Source organism: Mauremys reevesii, linkage group 1, assembly GCF_016161935.1.
Source record: "Mauremys reevesii isolate NIE-2019 linkage group 1, ASM1616193v1, whole genome shotgun sequence".
Lineage (NCBI taxonomy): Eukaryota > Metazoa > Chordata > Testudines > Geoemydidae > Mauremys > Mauremys reevesii.
The window spans coordinates 25,149,790-25,166,993 of NC_052623.1; the positions used below are offsets into that span (position 1 = coordinate 25,149,790).

At 44.7% G+C, this 17,204-nt stretch overlaps 1 long non-coding RNA gene and 1 other non-coding gene across 3 annotated transcripts in view; one reads left to right on the forward strand and one right to left on the reverse strand.

Moving 5' to 3' along the window:
- LOC120395465 overlaps positions 1 to 17,204 on the reverse strand; it is a 96,118-nt gene that overhangs the window by 70,449 nt on the left and 8,465 nt on the right. The gene's annotated exons all lie outside the window — the stretch shown is intronic.
- On the forward strand, positions 13,521 to 13,704 carry LOC120396165. The gene has a single exon (XR_005593030.1). It is a non-coding gene; the product is annotated as a U2 spliceosomal RNA (small nuclear RNA).

Below are 17,204 nucleotides of genomic sequence, written 5' to 3' on the forward strand. Positions count from 1 at the left end.
CAGAGACTCTTCTCACCAGCAGTCTCACGCAGTCTTCCCCGGGTGCCACTCCGTCTGTGGCTGGTAGGGGAAGGCAGACCAGCCTTCTACTCCGGGTTCCAGCTCAGGGATCCTCAAGTCAGCAGCCAAGGTCTATTCCCTCCTAGACCTTGCTGCCTTTCCCTGAGCCTCTTCTGGCTCTCCCTACTCCTCTGGGTTTGCAAGCCCAAACTCCCTCCTCCCAGGGAGTGACCATAGGCTACCTGCCTCTGTCACCCCAAACACACCTCCCTTCACCCAGGAAGAGACTTCCCTGCAACCCCCCTCTGCTTCTGCTTTCTTGGCTTTATAAATCCAGCCCAGCTCATGCCACCTCAGCTGGGCTCCCTCCCTGAATCAGGGGATTGCTTAGCCACCTTATTCCCCTCAGCTGTGGTCTGTTGGGTTAATTAGCTCCCTTCTCAGTCTGCATTAACTCTTTCAGGGCAAGTGGGGGATAAACACCCCATCACATCACTCTATCTCAAAACAGCTATATTAGAATTGGAAACGGTACAGAGAAGAGCAACAAAAATGATTAGGGGTATGGAACAGCTTCCATATGAGGAGAGATTAAAGACTGGGACTTTTCAGCTTGGAAAAGAGAAGACTAAGGGGCGATATGATAGAGGTGGCGAGAAAGTGCATAAGGAAGTGTTATTTATTCCTTCACGTAACACAAGAACCAGGGGTCACTATGAAATGAATAGGCAACAGGTTTAAAACAAACAAAAGGATGAACATCTTCACGCAATGCACAGTGAACCTGTAGAGCTCGTTGCCAGAGGATATTGCAAAGGCCACAACTATAATGGGGTTCAAAAAAGAATTAGGTACGTTCATGGAGGATAGGCCCGTCAATGGCTATTAGCCGCCAAGATGGTCAGGGATGCAACCCCATGGTCTGGATGTTTCTGGCCTCTGATTCCCAGAAGCTGGATCACTTGATAATTGCCTTTTCTGTGCATTCCTTCTGAAGCACCTGGCACTGGCCACTGCCAGGAGACAGGATACGCGGTATGGCTATTCTTATATTGGAAGGGACACACCTGAGATGGACTAGTGAACAGACATGATTCCCGGGCTGGGTTGATTTGCAATTTTAATATTCACTCATTGCACTCAGTACATCAGGTGCTACTTAAGCTGGTATGTAAAAAATGAACAGTGGTTATATCTGCTTTGCTCACCTTTAGCATAGCCATGGTTTCAAAAAATGTCCTCTTTTATTTCTAAACAGTACTTTGATTGCAGAACAGCACAGAATGTTCTGCACAGATAAAGTGTAGAAGATTGCTCCGGACATCTCTTTATATTCAAAGGCAATATTTTCCTTTAATTTGGCTTTATGGACGGCCTCCAGCCACTTGAAGACCTTGAAAAATCCCCTCAAATGTGAAGAACTACAGCATTTGCTTTAACCATGGAACCAATTAACTCTCCAGCAGTGTGGAAAACAGCTTTTGAGCTGTATTTATTGATGCATAGATTTCACAGTAGTGTGATATTTGAAGATAAATTGCTGTGCCCACAATTAAGACCATTGAGGAATTGGCAAGTGAAATCCAATGATGAAAGACCAACAGAAAGGGCAAGTGAGTTAGATTGGTCAGGATGCTACAATCTATATGACCTCCATGCCCTATTCCTACTCATTGATTTCCCAATTAAATATAACTTTTTATTCAATCAGTTAGAATATACTGCAGGTTACTGATGTACTGCTCTTAGGAAAAAGCATTGAACTAAAGATAAACCAGTGGGTGAGCACTGTCTCATTTTAACATTTTATTAACATTACTGGTGATGTTATTCACTTGGGTCTCTTTTTAATTTATTTAAAGAGAACTTGTTCTGTGCAAGGAAGGGCACTTGGGTACCAACCCTGTGAGATGCTAAGCATCCTTGCTTATCTTTTATTTTAATGAGTGCTAAGGTTCTCAATAGCTATCATGGCTGGACCCATAACTGACCCTATACAGATAAAACACTTAGTACTGAGAAGGAAGCAGATTAACAGAATTAAACTGTGAGCAGTAGGAGTGGGGAAAATGTCTGAGATACTTACCAGATAGAAAAGACAGGGATGCAGCTACCAGTTACAAAATGGCTACCTTAGGGTTGTGGCTGTTTGGCTCTGCCAAATTTCAAGGGTCAACCCCACTCAGGCATATTGGGGAGGGGAAAGTTCCTATAAATGGGAGCCTTGCACTTGACAGAGAGTAGATAGAAGGATAGATAAAAAGGAATTACTGCTGAGTTTATCTCAGCTATATTCCTCTGTTGAATGAGACACTCATTTTATCATCACGATTCAGTCTAAGGGTATGACTACACTACAAGAGTAGTTCGAATCAACTTAAGTCGAATTTGAAGAATCGACCTTACAAAGTCGAATTTGTGTGTCCACAGTAAGGACACTAATTCGACTTTGTGAGTCCACACTAACGGGGCAAGCGTCGAAATTGGAAGCGGTGCACTGTGGGAAGCTATCCCACAGTTCCCGCACTCCCCACTGCCCATTGGAATTCTGGGATTTCCCCCCAATGCATGCTGGGGGAAAAACTGTGTCGAGGGTGGTTTTGGGTAACTGTCAGCATTCAACCGTCACTCCCGCCGGCGGGAAATCAGTTCACGCACTTTTCCTGTTAGTGACAGTGCGGACGCCACAGCACTCCACTGCGATCATGGAGCCCGCTGCGATCATCGCTGCACTTATGGCCGTTTTCAACTCCTTGCACCTTATCGTCCACCTCTTCAACAGTCAGATGCTGAGAAATCGGGCGAGGAGGCTCCGGCAGCGCGGTGAGGACATGAAGTCTCAGAGTGGCACAGACCTCTCAGAAAGCACGGTATGCTGCGCCGTGGAGATCATGGTGGCAATGGGTCATGTTCATGCTATGGGACGGTGATTCTGGGCCCGGGAAACAAGCACGGACTGGTGGGACCGCATAGTGCTGCAGGTCTGGGATGAATCACAGTGGCTGCGAAACTTCCGCATGCGTAAGGGCACTTTCCTTGAACTCTGTGACTTGCTGTCCCCTGCCCTGAAGCGCAAGGACACCCGGATGCGAGCAGCCCTGACTGTGCAGAAGCGAGTGGCCATAGCCCTCTGGAAACTTTCAACGCCAGACAGCTACCGGTCAGTAGCGAACCACTTTGGCGTGGGCAAATCTACCGTGGGGGTTGCTGTGATGCAAGTAGCCAACGTAATCGTTGAGCTACTGCTCTCAAAGGTAGTGACCCTGGGAAACGTCCAGGTCATCATAGATGGCTTCGCCGCGATGGGATTCCTAAACTGCTGTGGGGCTATAGATGGGACTCACATCCCTATCCTGGGACCAGCCCACCAGGCCAGCCAGTATATTAACCGAAAGGGCTACTTTTCAGTGGTGCTGCAAGCAGTGGTGGACCATAGGGGACGTTTTACTAACATCAATGTCGGGTGGCCAGGCAAGGTTCATGACGCACGTGTTTTCAGGAACTCTGGTCTGTTTAGACGCCTGCAGGAAGGTAGTTTCTTCCCGGACCACAAAATAACTGTTGGGGATGTGGAGATGCCTACAGTGATCCTCGGGGACCCAGCCTACCAGCTAATGCCCTGCCTCATGAAGCCCTATACAGGCGCCTTGGACAGTGACAAGGAGCTCTTCAACTACCGGCTGAGCAAGTGCAGAATGGTGGTGGAGTGTGCTTTCGGATGTCTCAAGGGGAGATGGCGAAGCTTACTGACTCGCTCGGATCTCAGCGAAAGCAATATCCCCATTGTTATTGCTGCTTGCTGTGTGCTCCACAATCTCTGTGAGAGCAAGGGGGAGACCTTTATGGCGGGATGGGAGGTTGAGGTAAATCGCCTGGCTGCTGATTACGCTCAGCCAGACACCTGTGCAATTAGAAGAGCCCAGCGGGAAGCGCTGTGCATCCGGGAGGCTTTGAAAGCTAGGTTCCTCAGGGAGTGGGGTAACCTGTGACTATTCAATTTCTTTACAGAGAAGCTGAACCTGCCCCTGCTTCAGTTACTGTTGACTTTCTTCTGTGGTTACTTACCCCATTCACCACGTTTCCCCCCTTCCAACACACGTTTAAAAATAAAATTAATGGAATATTGTTAATTAGCAACGTTTTCTTTACTAATGAATTCGCGTTAAAGGGTTGAAACAGGGACGCAGACTGTGGTGGGTAGGGTGTGCAGTGATGTACAGACCGCTTCTACACTCGAGGAATGACAGGCTCCTGCCCCTAGAGCGGTCTGCACTGCCGGACTGGTTGTTTCAATGGAGACTGCCATCCCTCCTTTTCGGGACTCTGTGTGCGGGGGCTATGTGGCCTTGTGGCGGGGGAGGACTGGGGGCAGGATGTTTACAGGTGGGTGTGAAGGAAGGGGTGAGGGGTGCAGGCTCTGGGCTGGGGATGGGGGCGTAGGAAGGGGTGAGGTGTGTGTGGGAAGGGGGAGGAGGTGTAGGGGGATGAGGGCTCTGGCTGGGGCTGAGGGTTTGGGGCATTGGAGAGGCTCAGGGCTATGGTGGAAGGGCAGGGTAAGGGCAGCCTGCCTTGCCATTTGTGGATGGCAGGCACTAGGACCCTGGGGCACCAGACAGCATTTCTGCGGGGAGCCGCTCTACTGTCAGGCAGGTACGGAGCATGGCGGGGCGCGGGGGAGACCCGTGGGGGCCAGGGCCTGATCCAGACAGGGGCGGGGGAGAGACCCAGCTCCAAATATAGCTGGAGCAGGGCACCTTCCGCCTATGCACAGAACATGAAAAACACCTCCCAGACTGACCAGGGTGCCTAGTGACTGCACTATGTGTGTGTGACCTGCTGTAGATCCTGCCCCCGTGTATGTATCCAGGTAATGGTGACCATCCTATGCAATTACCAAAACCCTCCCCCCCCTTCACACAAAGTCTTCTGTAAAGAAACATGACGGAAACAGTAATGAACAGCAAACTATTTTTAATAATCAACTACACAGTGAGGGAACGAAACTGGGATTTGGGCTTGGGTGATCCAGGAAGGGAAGGACTTCTCAAAATTTAGCGAATGAGAGCTTTTTGGTACTTGAGCACTCTGCTGGGGTGGAGTGACAGTTTTCACGGACCCTGGCGCACCTCCTTCTTGTTATTTTGGGTGAGGGGGGTATGGGACTTTGTGGCGGGGGAGGGCGGTTGCAGATACACTGCAGGGGGGCTCTGTCCTCCTGCCTGCGGTCCTGCAGAACATCCACAAGGCGCCTGAGCGTGTCCGTTTGCTCCCTCATTAGTCCAAGCAGCGTTTGAGTCACCTGCTGGTCCTCCAGACACCATCTGTCCTCCCGTTCGCTGTGTGAGCGCTGGTACTGAGAGAGGTTCTCCCTCCACTGGCTCTGCTGGGCCGCCTCGGCTTGGGAGCAGCCCATAAGTTCTGCGAACATCTTGTCCCGTGTCTTTTTCTTGCGCCGCCTAATCTGCGCCAGCCTCTCTGAGGGGCATGCTGGAGCAGGTCGGGATACAGGTGCAGCTGTGTGATGGGAAAAAGGGATTGACTTCCTTATAAAGATACATTTCCGCAAAGAGGAAACATAGTCTAGTCAGTCTCTGTGAACAAGACCATGCACAGCACTCACTCAGGGAAAGTTCGAATTTTCGGAATTCGCTTTCATTGCCTGGGGGATTGCACTGCAGACCAGACAAGCGGGGCGGGACAGCAGAATCCGTGGAGCAGGCAGGCATGGTAAGCCAAAAACTTTTGGCTGCTTAAAAGTCAATGTATACCACTGTCCTCTTGCTACAGGCAATCCTGAAAGCATAAACTCTGCCCCTGTTGCACCCCCTCGCGTCTGTTCCCTAGGAAAGATCCCTGTATGATGCCACTCTGCAGCCTCCACCACGTGGCTGTAAAGTGACGCTCATTGTTATGCAAAGGAACAGTGAAGCACTCCCAATACTAATAATACACAAATTACTGTAATTAAATGCAGGAGTCTCCGAGTGAGATCACCCTGAGGAGGGTCACTGAGGCAGATAGAGAGCGCATGCTGCGTGAAAGCCAGCACAAACCAGGGGCCTATGCGGCCATGCTCGTGGAGGCAATGCTCCCGGAGTACCTGATGATAGCCTGGCGCGGAAAAGTGTGCTACCACGGAGCACCCAATAAGGCAGCTCTCCCCAGGAACCTCATGTGGAGGCTTTTCGATTACCTGCAGGAGAGCTTCTTGGAAATCTCCCAAGAGGATTTCTGTTCCATCCCCATATATATTGACCTTCTTTTCACATAGTTAATATTCCTGTTCTGTTAGAAAAAAATGTTTACATGTTTAAAGCACTTACCGACTGATCCTTCCCCTGATTCAGGGTCCGGGGTAACGGTTGGGGAGGGTTGGTAGGGGATCTCAGTGAGGGTGATGAAGATATCCTGGCTGTCGGGGAAATCAGCGTTGTAAGCGCTGTCGACTGCCTCGTCCTCCTCATCTTCCCCGTCCGCGAACATCTCCGAGGAACAGTCCGTCGACAGTATCCCATCCTCAGAGTCCACGCACACTGGTGGGGCAGTGGTGGCAGACCCACCGAGAATGGCATGCAGTGCCTCGTAGAACCGGCATGTCTGGGGCTGGGCTCCGGAGCGTCCGTTTGCCGCTCTGATTTTTTGGTAGCCTTGTCTCAGCTCCTTGACTTTCACGCGGCACTGCATTTCATCCCGGCTGTATCCTCTGTCTGTCATGGCTTTGGAGACCTTCTCGTAGGTCTTTGCATTCTGTTTGTTGGAGCGCAGCTCCGAAAGCACAGACTCATCGCCCCACACGGCGATCAGATGCAAGACTTCCTGGTCAGTCCATGCTGGGGCCCTCTTTCTAGTCTGAGATTGCATGGACACCTCTGCTGGAGAGCTCTGCATTGCTGCCAGTGCTGCTGAGCTCGCCACGACGTCCACACAGGAAATGAGATTCAAACTGGCCAGACAGGAAAAGGAATTCAAATTTCCACGGGGCTTTTCCTGTGTGGCTGGTCAGAGCATCCAAGCTTGGACTGCTGTCCAGAGCGTCAACAGAGTGGTGCACTGTGGGATAGCTCCCGGAGCTATTAACGTCGAATTCCATCCACACCTAGCCTAATTCGACATGGCCATGTCGAATTTAGCGCTACTCCCCTCGTCGGGGAGGAGTACAGAAGTCGAACTAAAGAGCCCTCTATGTCGAATTAAATAGCTTCGTGGTGTGGACGGGTGCAGGGTTAATTCAAATTAACGCTGCTAAATTCGAATTAAAGTCCTAGTGTGGACCAGGCCTAAGATCCTATCTGGGCCAGTCCAATTTTGGCCTTATTTTTTACCAGCTATTTTTTCCTTTTGGCAAGATGGATGCTTCCCTCTGACCCGCATCCTAGTTACCTGAAATGCCTTAGCTCTGTTTAATTGTTGTGACATGAGTCCAACAGATACACTATGAGCGATGCTACATTATGCTTATTCTTCATCAGAATTTGAGCAATGCATTAAGAGGCTAATAAAATAGCCACCCAGCTAACTTTCTCATTTCCCTCTCACTACAGCATCTCACATGTACAGCTCAAATGGCCTCCAATTGACTGAAAAGCAATTTTAGCTGAGCACTGCTGACTGGTTCGCCTGTATGTGTTCCTGTTTCCAGGTGAGAATGTGCCTTCTTTGCAGACACATAAAATAATTCCTCTGAATGCAGATCTGCCAAGTCCTAGGGTAGTGCTCTAACCACTGAACCATCCTTCCCGTATGCAGTTGGCTCTGGGTGCACCTTAGAAGCATGCTACGTGCCATTATTTCCCGACGTGCTGCATTAATACACAAATGGCAGAAGGTCTGTATATGGTATCTCTCTGGAGTTCAATATTAAGCCTCCTACCAATGAAAGATTTAGATCCTGCTTGTAGCGTTTGAATTGTGGGTGGGAAGAGATGTGGGCCTTGGATGTTTGATGCAGGGACAGAGAGGAGCACTGAACTAATGGGAAATGGATGTTTAGCACTGTAGACAGATAACCATAGAAATACTGCCTAGCCTGGCTTCAGAACATTCTTATATTTCATCAGAATTTTCATGTCAAGCTTCTGATGATAAATTATTCTTATATGCAACATATTTTTCTCTATGGCCAGCTCATGAAAACCGAAGCATTTCTCACCTTACCTCGTTAAACGATATGTAATCAAATCCCAACCTCACAAATATTTAATTTAGTGAAAAACAATTGTCATCCCCCCTTGGTTAACAGTATTTCTTCCCACTTATCTTTGGGTTCCTTCATTGTCTGTTATTGTCTGTGGATTCCAAGACACATCTCTATTTTTCCCCTCCCTGTTAACAGACTTTCGAAACTCACATTTGAGCTAGTTTCCCAACATCAACAATGAACTTAACTTGGTAAACAACTCCACTGTTTCATTAAAATGTTCTCATTGGGAGCTACTTCACTACATTTTCATGGAACACCTTTTATGTAATCTCTGCATAAAAGACACTGAAATTCCCTAATTAATAAAACCCCAGGTTTTACTGGGAGGGATGATTTTTTTTTCCTAATGGTTTTTATTACAAATGGGTTCAAATAAAAACCCTAAACTTTGGGATATTTCACAACCTGACCCTGATCCAGAAGGAAAATTTGCAGCTGATCCCTCCTAGGGCAAACTTTAGAGCAATCAAAATTCGGGGACAGATTCTCGATTAGCTGAAACTGGCATTGCTTCATGGAGCTCAACTGTGCTATGCCACTTTGTATCAGGTGAGGATATAACCCCAGATCTCTATCTGAATTTTGCAGTTTGTTCCCTTCTCTCATTTTTCCCCACTGTTTCCTGAGTACATGGTGAGAAACTGGCAGGAAATCCATAGATTGAAATCAAGTGGAGCAGGCCCAGGGGCATGGAACTATGGGGACTACAGGGGATTAAAGCACAAGACTGACATTTGGAAGGTTTGGGTTCATTTCCCAGCTGTGGCCAGACTTCCCGTGTGGCTATAGACAAGCCACTTAGGGCCTGATCCAAAGCCCCAAATCAATAGGTTTGTCTCAGTCCTACCTGTAAAAGAGGGGAGAGAGCACTTGTCTACCTCACAAATGTCTTATGAGAATAAATTCATTAACTATCATGAGGTGCTTAGATACTGCAGCAACGAGCATCAGAGAATATCTGATACATACATCAAATACATTCATTCTAGAGAGTTTTGTAATTAAATAATTCAATAGCTGCAATGAATCACAAGCTAGGCACAGGTAGGACCTTTTTCCACACCAGAGAGAAAAAATATATCAGGGGCTGTTAAATTAATTGAACAAGTTACAGTAATTTTTCATATATGAATAAGACACAATTGCATAAACCCTCTTATCAAAATAATGCTGCAACTGGCTATACAAGTTTCTAACTGAAAATACATCTGCTATATCAGATCCACAAGGACATTGGAAAGACAGCAGAGAAGCTGAAATGAATAACTTAATTTCCTGCTATAATGTATTGGACATAGGCAACTGAGTCAATGGATCTCCAAAATTAATTTATGATGTCCTTGAAATAAAGAAACTCCACTTGAAATACTGTCAGAGTTTTGTTTTTTTTCATCCAAGAAAACGACAAAATGTTTTCAGGGCTCATTAGAACATGCTGGTGGGGATAGGACAAGATATCAGTGAGTTCTGTCCAAGATCTTCTCTCGATCTAAAGTCCATCCCTCTAGTAGAGTAGATTCTCCATGTCTATTCCCATTTCAGCCCTCACTGAGGTTCATGAATAAAATGTGCCTGTAGTCAGTTGTTGAAGATGAAATACTTATACTGTGGGATAAAATAAGAACTGATGAAGAGATTCTTTAGCTTCATGACATTTATTACATGTATTATGGCAACACCTAGAGGTGCTAGTTGAAATAAAGGCTCTACTGTGGTCAAACATATTGTAAGAGATAGTCCTTGCCATGAAGAATATTATCATCTCTATTTTACAGCAGCACAGAGAGATTAAGTAACTTGCCCAAAACACACAGGAAGTCTGTGACAGAACTGAGGATTTAACTCAGTCTCAGTCAGATGCCTTACCCACAAGACCATCCTTCTGGCAATATCATTTCTACCTTCACTAACTTCAAATGGGCAAACAACAACAAAGACTCCCATGATGACATCCCCAGGATATCCTAGAGTCTACCCCTTCTACTAGAGGGACATAACTCTGCACCTCTACCCTACTTCCTTCATGAAACATTTAAACAGTCTAACAAATAGAAAAGAACACAGAAGGAAAGAGATCTCCTTTGAGAGGCCATTCCAGAGCTTCCAGGCTGTATAATACCATCAGTGTATTCATCCAGTTCTTATGTCAGGTTAAGACGGCACACCGGGTATAGCAGAAGACCCAGTACTTCAGCACTTTGCCACACTCACAAAGAGAAACTTCAGCACTGGACTCTCCTTCCTGTCTGCTAGTGATGTAAATTTCCCAACTACGTTGATGGGGATGAAGAGGGGGACTCATTTCAGACTCTCCAAAAGATCAAGTTATGCCATACTGAAAATCGACAACTAAGGCCTGATTGTCAGAGCTGCTGTACACCCATAATTCCCACTGACTTCAATGAGGTGCTTAATGTCTCTGAAAATCAGGCAATAAGAATGGCTTGGAATAAAACAACGTGCTTGCCTTGAAATTAATAGTTTTCCTGTGCTCTAGGTCTGTATTGAAGGGGTTCCCTGTCTGTGGGTCATGCTAATGAGGTCAGCATTTCAGTTATAGATATATTTTCTTTAAGTTATCATGTCTTTTTGAGGCTCCATCCTTAAGTTGGATGCAGCCATTCTTAATAATATAACAGTGTAATGGCAATACCATGTGCTTTTTTGTTTCTGTTTGAATGTATTACATTCAGTACACAGATTTTAAAGCCAGAAGGGACCATTGTAAGCATCTAGTTTGACCTCCTGCATAACAGAGGCTATAGGAGTAAATGAGTTCCTTCTAGAAGTCCAATACTGGTAGTTGAACTAGAGCACTTCTTTTAGAAAAACATCCAATCTTCATTAAAGATTTCCAGGGATGAAAAATCCACCATAACCCTAGGTAAACCGTTCCTATGGTTAATTAGCCTCACTGTTTAAAACATTGTACCTTGTTTCTTATGTCTGTAAAATTGCTTGTATTCAGCATTTGACAGTATTTGATATATACTACGGTGTAGGCACAGAAAAAATGAGTATTACATTACTACATGTTGTTCTGGCTTTCACTACAGACGTTTCCTCACACCAATATCAATTTTTCCCCCAACTCTCCTGTATCAGCATTCCTAGAATTGGCTTACATTTCCCCTCCCCTCACCTGACTATAAATAGCTACATCTCATAGATCATTTAAGGAGCATAAAAGTTGTTCCTTGCAGTCATTTATTTGATTTTACAGCCTTTCTTGTATGTTAATCCATCGCATAAAGTGCTGAGGTGCATAGGTGGCAAGAAAAAGTCAATATTTTACCATGAACCTCATTTATCTACATTAGCCTGAAACAAGGTAGATCTGTAAATTTGGGCTTTATTGGATTTAATGACAAAGATCAATTACAGGACCTTTGACATGGCAGGGATTTGTCTGGTGGGGGAAAAAAATCATCACTGCATCCTAAAGGGGATTATAAATGCTAGCTGGTAGGACCTGTCCTTTGCTTCTAGTGGCATGTGCTGGCATTTAAACACTACTAATTGTATTTGAACTATAGACATGCATTTTAAAAAGAGTTAAAAATCATTGAGGACTAAGTTGTGGTTGGCCCTTTGTGGACACAGTAGTGGGACTGGTGGAGGTACAGGGAAAAAAGCATAGTGATTCTTCAGAGGTGGCATCCATGATTTGGCAGCAATACTGTACCCACATCTGGGCTTGGACTGTCCTTTTCTGTATGGCAAAATAGATCCTCCCCCCCAATTTATGACTGGGGTCTTTGGGCACACTTCCAGCTCTACATGGTCATTAGCGCAAGATTTCACTGTATTTCTCATGTACTTAAGGCTGCTATTGGAGGGTGACCACATAAGGCAAGAAAGCAATAGCATGGTCTCATGGACAGAGATCTGACTGAGATTTAGGAGACCTGGGTTCCGTTCCTGATTCTGCCACAGGCCTGCTATACAAACGTTGGCATGTACTTTCATTTCCCTGTGCTTCTGTGTCCCATCCCACCCTTTATCTGTCTGAACTGTCAGACTGTAAGGTCTTCAGCACAGGGACTGTCTCTTCCTATGTGTTTGTACAGTTGTGGCTTCTGTACGCTACCATATTGTAAATGATAATGAGGCCAAATGCTAGGCTCAGTTACATCTCACTTTGAAGAAGTTCCTCTGATGTAGATGAAAAGAGAACTCAGCCCATTAATTCCATCTGTGTGCACTTTGGCTCATACCAGAAAGTGGCTAGTAAGATGCAACTGGGCAAAATGTGCCCATCCTATTTGGAAATATAAACGAAGCTTGAAAATGTCCAGGTTGGCTCCAAGATGGAAAGTAATGGCTGCAGTAATGAATGAAGACAGGTAATCAGTGATTGACAGAATGTCTGAAATGTCTGGCAGCTCTGGATACACAAAACAAGTGGACTGAGAGAGCGGAGTGGCCCTTTACATCTGAAGCCATGGACTCAAGCCAGCATGGTAACAACATTATCAGCATGGGGAAATTGGCCTTTTAATGTATTGTGAAGGGTGAATGCAGCTCCCAAAGCCAGGTTTTAGCAACATATACTGTTCTATCCGTGCCTGAAATGCTAGCCATCTGGCACATTGACAATGTCTTAGCACATCCCATACATAGTTCCACATGCTTCGTTGTTACTGACCAAATGAACCAAGTTCAGAAAATGATGAATGTCTCACTTGTACAGCAAATTAATCCTAACAATTTTCCTTCAATATCTGTTTGTTGTTTTCTGTTTACTCCTGTATAAAGGAAGGAGGAAGTGACAATTAAATTGAAACAGAATGGAACTGATTTTAACAACTTTGGGGAAGCCAAATTTGGCCATTTGAAGTCTTCACAGACAATGGAGCTTAAAGAGACACTCTCAAAAAATGTATGTCTCACTTTTGGGTTTTGTTACCCGATAGGGTTTTATGAGAGAGGAACAGAAATTTCTTTATTCAATGGAACTAGTTCACTAAAAAAAAAGGAATTTCACTGTGAAATTGATATTAAAGTGTAAAGGGAAGTGAAAAGTTAGACACTCAGATACAATAGTAATAAGTATCAGAGGACAGACAACAGAGAGAGAGAGAGAGAGAGAGATTTCACTGTCCTAGCTGAGTGAAATACAAAAAGTAAACAAACATATATTATCAAATGTTAATGAGATTTTAAAACTGTTTCAGCTTTGATGCTTGTTCTTAATAGCCCTATTAAGAGATTTTGTTTAATACTGTTCAAGAGTTTTATTCTATCATTTTCTTGGGAGCCTTCAGGGGTTGATGTTACATTAATTAACATGTGAAGATCTTGGAAGTTTTTGTCATTGTTTGCTTCTTGGCTTGGCTAAAATCAAGTATCTGTTCTTATCAGTTTAATATCTGATACTTCCCTAATCTGGGCACTGTGTATTAAATGGAGTGTTGGAACTGAAACCTTGATTTAAGTCATTGATGTTAATCATGTTTTCATTTATACTTTATAGCATATTTTTAAAGAAAGGCTGATTCTCATTGGTAGGTAACCATTAAAATGTGATGATTTGCAACTAAATATATCCTGTAGACTAAACGTGGTGCTTCTTTCTGCTAACCAGAAGCACACACTACATCGATAGACATATATTTAAGCAATCGCATAGCTTAACTTAACATTTATTTGGCTTTTAATTTTTCTGGTCTTTATTATGATAGAAAATGCTGAATGATGCAGTTCTTATTTACTAGATGATTAAGTTTTTACTTGGTATTTTTGTCAAGCTCTGTCTAGATGAAAATTAAAATTCAGTTAAAAATGACCAAAAACAGATTTTTACCCTATTAAATAAAACTCCCTTAAATGTGCTGGATATACAAGAAAAAAAGTTTATAAAAAGGTTAATCAGAACATGTTTTGCATGACTTATTAGACAAAGGAAGTATTATCTGTCGTTAGGTTTCAGAGTAGCAGCCATGTTAGTCTGTATCCGCAAAAAGAACAGGAGTACTTGTGGCACCTTAGAGACTAACGAATTTAGCCAATGAAAGCTTATGCTCAAATAAATTTGTTAGTCTCTAAGGTGCCACAGGTACTCCTGTTCTTTTTATCTGTCGTTAGTGAGTTGAACTGATTATTTCTGATCACTATGTCCTTCAAGATTTTAAAACTAATAGCTCTCATCCTGTCACACCGAATGCTTATTTATAGATTGGAAGAGGAAACCAAGCTTTCCTGCTTTTTCAACTCCCAACTGGTTTCTTAACTTTGAAAGAACTAAACGAACTAGTCACTGAACTGAACCAATTGAATAACCTGAAATGAAGAAAATATTTTCACTGCCCCTGCAGAGGAGGCTACTTCTGTCAAAAGCTGGTTTAGCACTTCAGCAAACAGGGATTTAAGGTGGTTAGCCAGTGACTATTGCCAGTTCAGCAGTATGACCTTCTTTAAAGCTTGGAGGCAAATATGTACTGCTTAATATTATTGTTTGTATTTAATTGAAATGATTTTAATAGATTATAAATTTAGGCTATCAAATTCAAATGTCATTGTAAATAGCTTTTGTTAAATAAATAAACCTGTTTCTTATTTAAATAAAAAGTCCAATTTAAATTTTAAAAATCTGATTTTTTAATAAAATTAAATGCTGATATTTTTATCCACCCTGCTGCTCGGCAGGGAGTGGCTCCACTACCATTCTTTGACCTGGATAAGAAGATTCTCCGTCTTCCACTGGGAGCGTTCCCCGGTACTCAGCTGAGCTAGTCAGGTTGGGTGCGGTAATAATTGCCAATGGAATCAGTGACTCGGATCAGGTTGTAAAGTCTCAGTCTCCAATGGCAGAATTGGATCATGTGACTGGGCTCAATACTTCTGACATGTCATATGGATCAGACTCCTCTGACTGTTTTTACAAGCACTGGGGAAAGGATTCTGACCTAACAGACAAAGGATTATCCCAGGACTGGAAGTCAGAAGCCTGGCCCAAAACTTCCTATGTGATCGTGGATAACTTTCCATGCTTTGCTTTCCACACCTGTAGAAAGGGAGATGAGACATTGTTACAATCTCTCTGGCACATTGTGTGGTTAAGTAAGTTCCTGTTTGTGAGGAACTTTGGGATGTCCAGATGGAAGATGCTGTAGAATTGCAAAATATTGTTGATATTGAAGAGTAAGAGTGGCTGACCTGACATGCACATCTGTGAAAATATCTTAGAATAATATTATATGTAACCAGGACCATATAACTAGGGTATCCACTGAAAAGAAGTGGCACTATTCTGTTCTCATACTTAATTTCACTGTGTTCTAGCAAAGCCTTGTGCAACTCTTATTTGATAGGCACAATACTAAGATTTTAGCACCATCTGCTGGAGATAGGATATAATGGCCACTTTAAAAAAAACAAATTACTTTTTGTAAAACACATATTTTATGCTGTTGCCTTCGTCAAATCTTCAGCATCTCCTGGAGGGACAGAGCCACCAGCACTGAGGTGCTCAAGCGGGCCAGTATACCAACACTCTGCAAACAGAAATGCCTCTGCTGGCTCGGGCACGTGTGCCGAATGAATGATGGGTGCCTCCCAAAGGACATCCTCTACAGAGAACTGGCATCTGGAAAAAGACCCAAAGGGCGCCCAAAATTGCATTTCAAGGATGTGTGCAAGCATTGGGAGAAAAAATGATTTTGTGTTTAAGGTACTAGACTGGGATGCAGTGGATGTACGTTCAGTTCCTACCTTTACAACGTTGAGTAAATCACTTCACATCCAAATCACTTCACATCTGTAAAATGGGGGTGTAGCAGGGTGGTCCCCTGCTCCTGCCCTGAAGGGCTAGAAACAGCCCAGGAGAAGGCTGTGGCTGGGGCAAGAAGCCTGGGCTGACTGGGGAAAGGAGGCTCAGCTGTGGCCATGCTCCAATCAGGCCCAGCTGGCCCCTCTAAGAGGCTGTGAGCCAGAAGCCCAAACAGTCTCTGTAGAGGGAGAAGGGCCTGGCTGCAGGGAGCTAGACACAGGGTACCTGAGTGAAGCAGGGCTGGGGGAAGGCAAGAGGAGCTGGGGAGCTCCTGCCTGGAAAGCCCCAGGCTGCAGCCTAGCACAAGGCCAACAGGTACTGGGAGTTGCAGGGGGCAGCCCAAGGGGTAGGCAAAGGCAGCAGGTCCAAACCCCTTTGCCTATGATGAGTGGCTGATGCTGCAGTCTGCCCCAGTGAACGGGGGCTAGATGGAGACTGGGCAGTAGCCAAACTGAGGCAAAGTGGGGATAGTGGGTTGGGGGTTCCCCAGGGAGGGGAGACCCAGATCAGAGGGGTACTGCCAGGGGCAGCGCCCCAGTTAAAAGGGCACCGGGGTCCAGGGAGGGACACGGGGGCCAAGAGGACAGGCGGATCACCGGCCTGCAGAGGGTGCTCCAGAGCTGGAATGAGCTAATTCCCGGAACAGACCAGCAGGAAGTGCTCCACCTACACCACAGGGCATTCTTACTTCTTTTCCCCTTTTTTTGTCTGCCTTGTCTCCTTAGACTCTATTTTGGGGGGGGGCATGGACTATCAGGCACTGCAGTAATGTACAACACCTCACCACACGAGTCATAGTCTCATTTTAGGGGCTTTGGTAATATGATAATATAATAAATAAATAAAATAAAAAAAAAAAAGAAAAGTATGTATATGTGTTATGTGTGTGTTATGTTCTTTTTTTCTGCATTGCCTGCATCTGTTACAAGCTTGAATACAGAGACAAGCAATTGCTCTTACATTTTGTTTTACATAAGGTTAGAAGAATAGACAGACAAGGTAATATAAATGGAAAAAAAAATACACCCATTTTTTTTTTTGAAAAAAATTAGTGCAGAAATTGCCAAACTGTTTGTTTCAGGAAGGGTGCAGTGTTTGTTTTCATGTGTGTTGTTTATGCTGAACGAGAAGGGATTGCAAAAGGAGGCTGCCCTCTTCCAATAGCTGTAAGAGGAGGACAGCGCTGTTCATCAGAGCGTTTTCACTGTTGCTGAACTTGGACAAGAGGCCATT